The sequence below is a fragment of the Hylobates moloch genome, unplaced genomic scaffold, assembly GCF_009828535.3.
Source record: "Hylobates moloch isolate HMO894 unplaced genomic scaffold, HMol_V3 SCAFFOLD_5, whole genome shotgun sequence".
NCBI classification, from domain to species: Eukaryota; Metazoa; Chordata; class Mammalia; order Primates; family Hylobatidae; genus Hylobates; species Hylobates moloch.
In genome coordinates this window covers 89,382,790-89,390,949 of record NW_026652280.1, presented here as the reverse complement: position 1 = coordinate 89,390,949, position 8,160 = coordinate 89,382,790, and positions in this window count along the sequence as shown.

Sequence of the window (8,160 nt, the reverse complement as noted above, 5' to 3'; positions counted from 1 at the left end):
GGCTTAAAGAACCAGTTGCCACTGCCCATGGCCTCCAGGCAGCTACACAAGTTACCCCTAGACTGTGAGCCTTCACCATGCGGGCAGAGTTGCCCGAGGCCAGTCCTTCCCAGGTCCTCCTTGAAGCCTTCCTCTTGTGGCTGTGAACTGCCCAGAGCCCTCCCAACACACACCTCTGTGGCCTCCATCAGCCAGAGCCCATTTCTGTTGCTTACAACCACCATATGACAGAGCTCCTAGCCCCCCACAATGACGACGTGTTTTCTCCCACAGCCCACGGCCTCCCTCTGCCAGTCAGAACTGGGGCAGCCCCTTCCTCTCCCTCCACTGTCACCCCCATTGGCAGAGGAGAAAGGCCCAGCTAATAAAGGATGAGATAGGGGATCTCGTGGCTACCGAGTGAGCCTGGAAACGGCTTGCCAGCCCCATGCAGCTGTGAAGCTCCACTTAACGCCAAGGGCATGGCCAGCTGCCCTCCTGGCCTTGGAGCCACCAGGGAGAGCTAAGAAAGGCTCCATCTTCACAAGTGGGAGTTTATACAAGGCGACTACAAAGGCACCAATAGAGACACCAAGGCTCCAGGGAAAACCACACAGCCCGAGACCTTTAACACCCAGCATGCTTGCTGGGAAAGACCAGCCTCCCTCGCTGATAGGCATGGGACCAGCTTTCTCCGGCAGGCCCCAGGAGGGCTAAGTGGAGAGTGCGGTGGGAAGGAAGGAAACCACAAAAAGAGAGGTCTAGAAATAGCAGGAAACACAAGCCACCTGTGCATTCACAGCAGCGACACAGAGATAGCCACACTGACCTCAGCTCTGCCACTCTGCCCACCAGGTCTAGAGCCATCTGGCCCCATCCACCCTCCTCTTTGGGCTTCCTCCCTGCTCACCTGGCTCCGACCACAGTGCCACCTCAGCGCCACCTCCCTGTGGGGTCCCCGTACCTACATGGCTTCCCAGATCACCTGATTTAGAATGGGACTCACTGCCATCACCCCCTCCCACATCCCCACCGCACTTGCTGCCACCTTCACTGGCTTACTGCTTTACTTACTTGCTCACTGATTAGTGCCCACCACCCCACCCCGCCCACACATGCCTCTGGAAGACAGTCCCCGTGGGGGAGGCACGGCCTGTTTCATGCACTGCTGTAGCCCTGGCCCAGGCAATGTCTGCAGGGACAGCCCCTCCTAGAGGCCCCCTCACAGCTTCAGCCCACTGCAGCTGTGCCCATGCTGCAGCCACTCCCACTCCTGCAGCTTCCATCTGGTCCTCAGACACCTGGTAAGGAAGATGGGCTTCCCCAAAGGCTCGGAGACTCCTCCCAAGCACTGCCTGCTCCTCCACGGGCCCTCCTAGTCCCCTGCCTGGAAAGTGCCTGGGAGTCCTGCACCTGCCCTGCTCCCCCAGGCCACCAGACCCAAGGACTTCGCCCGTCCTGTCCCAGGGTGTGGAAAGGAACACTTCCCTAGTCTTCTCAGAGGCCGCAGCAGAATCAGACTGTGTCCTGGGCGGATGCTTGGGCTGAAACCCCCAAACCCCACGAGTCCGTTTTCTGGCACACGGGGCTGGGCTCCACAAGGGAAAGACGCCTGTATAAACTGGCCCCGTTTCAGTGAGTGGAAAGTCCCACAGCTCCTTGGGGTACCAAGGGGATGCCGGGAGGGTGCGGGACTTGTGCACCGAGGCCCACAGTGGAGGGGCTGGGAGTGCAGCCATTCTCCCAAAATCAGGTGTTTGGGGTCGCGTATTCCAATCCCCAGCTTCCGGAAGGAGACACAGTGTCTGCCCTCGGCTCACCTGAGAGTAGCTTCAAAGACCGCAAAGGCGTCCCTGAATGAGGACAAAGATTCCAGCCTTGGCCCGACTCTAGCCGGGCGCCTCGAGCCCTCACCTGGACTAGGCTTAACCTCGGCCTATAGAAACGACAGCCTCTCAAACCCCATGACTCCGCCCACCTCTCCCCTGTTATTAAAAGACTTCAGCCAACACTAATGGCTCAAGGCCTCCGCCCCGGGACGCCCCAAGGCCCCTCAAAGGCCCAACCCGAGGAACGACGGCAGGGCTGCCGGGGAACTGCTGCTCCAGCCGCGCCGGCCCCGTCCAGGCCCGTTCCTTGGAGCCTTCACCGCGGTGAGCCGGCACCTCAGTGATTCTGGCGTCGTGCACCCGGCCTCTCGCTCCAGGACCCGAGAGCCGCCATAGGGAGGGTTTGCAGAACCCAAACAGCCTCACCTGCCAGCGCGTCCACACCCACAGCCCCGGGGCACGCTCCACTTGCGCCCCTACTCACCCTCATTCTCCTCTCAATACGCGAAGGGCGCCTCCGCGCAGGCAGCCGAGCTCAGGTGGCGCCAGGCCTGCTCCCGCGTGCGAAGCCGTCCTCACGCCCCAGCGGCGCAGCTTTCGCCCTCCTCGCGGCCCGCAGGCCCCGGCTCCCAGGTCAGGGATCTGGGTGAGGGCGAGGGCCACAGGACAGGGCGCAGATTGGTCACTGGGGGCCCCCGCTCTGGGAGCGGCCAAAGCCAGGCCCACCTTTCCCCCAACAACCGCCGCGCCACCTCAGCCACATCTCGGGAAGGATGCAGCCGCCCACGGCCGTCAACCCACCTTCTGGGACTGGCTCGCACTCTACTCCCGCCTTTGAACAAGGCGCGCAGAGGACTCTGGGCCCACTGGTCACATGCCTCACATTGACCAATCACTGGCAAAGAATGGGGATCCATGATTGGCTGAGCTGGAGTAGGTGGGGCATCTATCAGCCAATCCCTGGGACCAGGAGGCAGGGCCACAGACGAGGACGATGCCCTGGGAGGGAGCTAGGATGTTGATGTTCCCTTAGGTGCCTGCATCCTCCTAAGGGAGCAGTGAGAAGTCCCTCCTTCAGTTTGGGGGTGCACATGTTTGAGGTTTGTTTTTTTAAGAGTTATGGCTTTGAATTTCAATGCCATGTAACCACATTAGGCACACACTGGAAAATGGAGAATTGCCACAGCCCTGCCACCATGCTGAGTTCGCATCCAGGCCCCCAAGTCACCCAGTCCTAACACCCACCTTCTCCCTGTGTTGAATCATGACGCACCTACACCTCCACTCTTGCTCCCTTGGCTTCCCTTTAGCCCCCAAACCTTGCTTGCATGGCCGTCAGTCCCCAGCCCTTCATTGAAATGGTGGTGTGAGATCCCATTGAGTGGTATGGTGTGATTTCCTTGACAATGCCCTTTTAGTTGGCATTCGGGATAACGACCACTTTTCGCTTGACAGTATCATCTTACATCCAGTCCTCTGAAGGTGTGGTGTTCACATCACTATGGTGCTGCTGCATACACTTCAACCCACAAGACAGACCCTGGGCAGGGTCTGTGCAGAGCGGTGGGACAGATATTAAAAGGACATGTATTGAAACAGAGTCTGGGCTCCAGCCTCAAAGAACTCTTGTCCTCATCCAAGTTCTGGAGCTTGTTAGCTATGTGGACAGAGCACCTTAACATAGATGTGAACGTTTTCACTCTGACCCCTGGAAGTAGATCAAACAATGGAAGTAAACAGTTGTGTCTGTTGATATCATGTTTGGCTGCAAATAACAGAAACTCCAATTAAAAGCAATTTAAACAAATAGTGGTTTATTCTTTTCATATCACACAAAAATGTAAGCTCCAGAAGGGCCTGGATTTGTTGGTCTTGTTCACTGCCCCAGCACCTAGAATAGGATGTTCTTAGTAAGTATGTGCTGGAGAAGAGGTGGGTGGTTCCCAGCTTTGGTCTGACAGCTCAACAGTGTCAAGTCTCAGATTCCCTCAAACTTACCACCTCACAGCACCCAAAGGCTGCTGCCACTCCACACACCACATTCTCTTCCAAGGTAGGAAGAAAGGACAAGACTATGACAGGCAAGTCTGTCTCTTTTAACAGAAAAGTCAATGCTTTCCCAGAAACGTCTACCAACACATCAGCCACAATGGTGTCCACAGCAAATTAGAAGCAAGGCCGACTAGCAGAGCGGGTGTTTAGCTTGGCACTGTGCTGCCAGGAACAAAATGGGGTGGGTGGGGTGGAGGACAAAATCTTAACAAGGCAGAAGGGGAATGGAGCATGGGTGGGCACGTGGCACATGCTAGCAAGAATGTATTCAGGTGGAGTGTCCTCACTGAGCATGTTAAAATGTACAGTTCATTGGCATTAGATAAATTCAATGTTGTACAGCCATCACCACTACCTAGTTCCATCGCCCTAAACAGAAATCCCATGCTCAGTGAGCAGGCCCTCCTTGTTCCCGCCACCGCCCCATCCCCAGCTGCAGGCAACCACAAATCTACTTAACATCACTATGGATTTGCCTGTTCTGAGCATTTCGTATAAATGGAATCAGGAAATATTTCTCCTTGTGTAACTGGCTTATTTTATTTACTGCAATGTTTCAAGATTCATCCAAGTTGTGGCAGGTATCAGAACTTTGCTCTTTATTATGGCTGAATATTTTTTCACTGAATGAGTAGATCATATTTTGTTTATTCACTTGTCAGTTGATGAATATTTAGGTTTTTTCCACCTTTTGGCTATCGTGGATAGGGCTGCTGTGAACATTTGTGCACGAGTTTTTGTTTGAACACCTATTTTCAATTTGTTGTGGGGGGGGCGTATACTGAAAAGTAGAACTGCTGGGTCCTGTGGTATTTCAATGTTGAACTTGTTCACGATCTGCCAAGCAGTTTTCTGCAATGGTGGCACCATTTGACATGCCGCCTGGAGTGCATGGGGGCTCCCGTTTCTGTCTGCCGCACCTCTCTGGGGGAGTTATGTTTGAGCTGGGGAGGGGCCGAGCTCCATCCATCTCACTCCTGTGTGCAGCACAGGCACTGGGGATGGATTTGAGAGTCACAGACTCTGCATCTCCCACACGCTCCAGGCACTGCTGGCGAGGCTAGGTCTGCATCCCTGCATTCCACTTCCCTGAGCACAGCAGGGGGCATTTGTGAACAGGGGGATACCCAGGCCTCCTCTGGGAACTCGGATTCAGTAGGAAGGAAGCCTGGGAATCTGTTTTCAACAGGCTCCCAGGGGAGTCTGATGGGAAGGTGGAGAAACTGCTCCATATGACCGCATCCTCAGTTGACTGGGGCAAGGGGTGGGTGACAGACACCAGTGCTACAGCCACAGGCCCTCAGAGTGCAGGGTGCATGGGTGACTTTAGTGGCAGGGCAGCTTGTATACCGGCTGTCTGGCAGTCCCCTGTGGCTCCATCAGGCCCTAGTTTACAGAAGAGGAGGCTCTAAGGCAGTGGTTCTCAGGGTGTGGTCCCTGTACTAGCTGCAGCAGATCAGATCACTTGGGAGCTGGTTACAAATGCAAGTTCCCCTGATCCCCAACACACACACACACACACACACACACACACACGCACGCACGCGTGCACGCAATCAGAAACTCTGGGCACAGCCCAGTGAGCTGTGTGTTAGCAAGCCCTCCAGGTGATCCCATGCCTGTTTTAAGTCTGAGCGCATAAAAACCTTCATTCCTGCAGTATAAACCTCCCCCAAACCTCCAGCTGTGGGACATCAGGGGACACAGGGGGACCACTGAAGCCACTATGGTTTCTCATATGGCCATGCAGCACTGAGCACTGCCCCACAGTCCCAGAGGCAGTGGCCACCTCATGAGGAAGGGGGCCGCACCACAGCACTGCCCAAGCTCTGCCTGTGGACACCTCTGCAACAGCTCATCTGGCCACATAGAACACCAAAGAGAGCACACTGTGGCCTCCGATGCTGAGGATTGGCCCAGGGTACCCCTCCCACTGAGCTCCACTGTCCAAGGCAGGAAGAACCTCAGCTGGGAACCAGCCACCTGGGTTCCAAGACTACACCAACCACTGACCAAGGAAGCAAGGAACCTGTCTGCGCCTCTGCCTTCTCATCTGAAAGGGGCTAACAGTAGCTGGAACTCCAGGGCCTTTGTGGGAGCAAATGAGGTCCTGGGTAGGAAATTACCTAGTAAAGCAAAAGGAAATATGTGATTAGAGGTTGAATTATCTTGTGTGTTTGTTTTGTTTTGAGATGAAGTCTCGCTCCATTGTCCAGACTGGAGTGCAGTGGCATGATCTCAGCTCACCGCAACCTCCGCCTCCCAGGTTCAAGCAATTCTCCTGTCTTGGCCTCCCGAGTAGCTGGGACTACAGGTGCCTGCCACCACCCCTGCCTAATTTTTGTATTTTTAGTAGAGATGGGGTTTCACCTTGTTGGTCAGGCTGGTCTCAAGCTCCTGACCTTAGGTGATCTACCCACCTCAGCCTCCCGAAGTGCTGGGATTACAGGTGTGAGCCACCACACCCGGCCTGTTTTGATTTTTCTAAAGAGACAGGGTCTCACTATGTTGCCCAGGCTGGCCGCAAGCACCTGGGCTCAAGTGATCCTCCTGCCTCAGCCTTCCAAGTAACTGAGACTATAGGTATGTGCCACCACGCCCGGCTAGTTTAATAAGTAATAATACGTGTGGTACAAAATTCAAAAGGCAGCAGGAAAAAGCACGTATCCCCTCCTAATCAGCTCCCCAGCCCCCTGGGCCCTTCCCCAAAGCTTGGGAATACTAAGAATCCCTTGCAATGTTTTCCAGGGCTGGTGCTTACATCTGCAAGCATAGATGTAGGAATCATTTTAAAAACCCAAACAGAGCTCACTCTATGCATTTCTCTGCAGTAGTCTTGTCCTTTTCAAAATTATTATGAAATGTATCATGCATACCAAAAGGATGGAGAATAACAAACAGCCATGCCCACCACCCAGCTTCAGACATCAAACATTACAGGTGCAATACAAATCCTTCCAACCGTCCAGATTCCACCCTCTTTCCTCCCATCCTAGAAGTAACCACTGCCCTGAACTTGGTGTTCATCATTTCTGTGCCTGTTTTTATTCGTTTATTGCATATGTATGCTTCTATAAACAATATGTAGTATTATTGTGCTCATTTTAAAACCTTATATAAATGGCCTCTAGCTCATGCATAATAAATTAGCAATCCTTATGAAGAGAACCATGCCCAGCACACAGTCATCACTCAATTAAGTGTTGGCCACAATTATCATTGATATTATAGTTATTGGCAATCACGAATCCCTCTGCAGCTGGCTTATTTTGTTCACTAGTATTTTGAGATCCATCCAAGATGACAGATGTAGTCTAAATCATTTATATTCGCAGCTGAGTAGTATTTTATTCTGTGAATATATCAAAATTATTTAGCTATTCATCTGTCAATGGATCTTCAAATTATTTCCAATTTTTCACTATTGAAAACAATGCTATTTTGAGGGGAGGGATGGCTGGGTGGAGCACAGAGGATTTTTAGGGCAGTGAAACTATCCTGTATGATACGTGTCATTATTCATTTATCCAAACCCATAGAATGCACACCACCAACAGCGCACCCTAACGTAAACCACGGGCAGGTGGGTGATGGCGATGTTTCCACGAAGATTCATTGCTTGTAAGAAATGGACCACTCTGGTGGGGAACGTTGACATTGGAGAGGCTGCTGTGTGCGGGGCCAGGAATATATGGGATATCTATGTACCTTCTACTCAGTTTTACTGTGAACTTAAAACTGCTATAAAAAAAAATTAGTCTTGGGTAGTGCAGTGGCTCATGCCTGTAATCCCAGCACTTTGGGAGGCCAAGGCGGGAGGATCACTTGAGGTCAGGAGTTTGAGCCCAGCCTGGCCAACATAACGAAACTCCGTCTCTACTAAAAATACAAAAATTAGCCGGGCATAGTGGCACACGCCTGTAGTCCTAGCTACTTAGGAGGCCGAGGCAAGAGGATCGCTTGAACCTGGGAGGCGGAGGTTGCAGTGAACCGAAATTGTGCCACTGTACTCCAGCATGGCAAAAGAGGGAGACTCTCTCAAAAAAAAAAAAAAAAAAAACTCTAATAAAAATTTTAAAACATTGATTTTCTATGTTATGCTAAATGAAAGAATCCAGTCACAACCACATATTATATGATTCCATTTACACGAAATGTCCAGAACAAGCAAATCTATAGAGACAGAAAGTAGACAAGTGGTTGCCAGGAGTGTGAGTGGCAGGAGGAGGATGGGAAGGACTGCTAATGGGTAGGGCCTTTCCTCTGGGATGATGAAAATTTTCTGGAATTAAATAGTGAT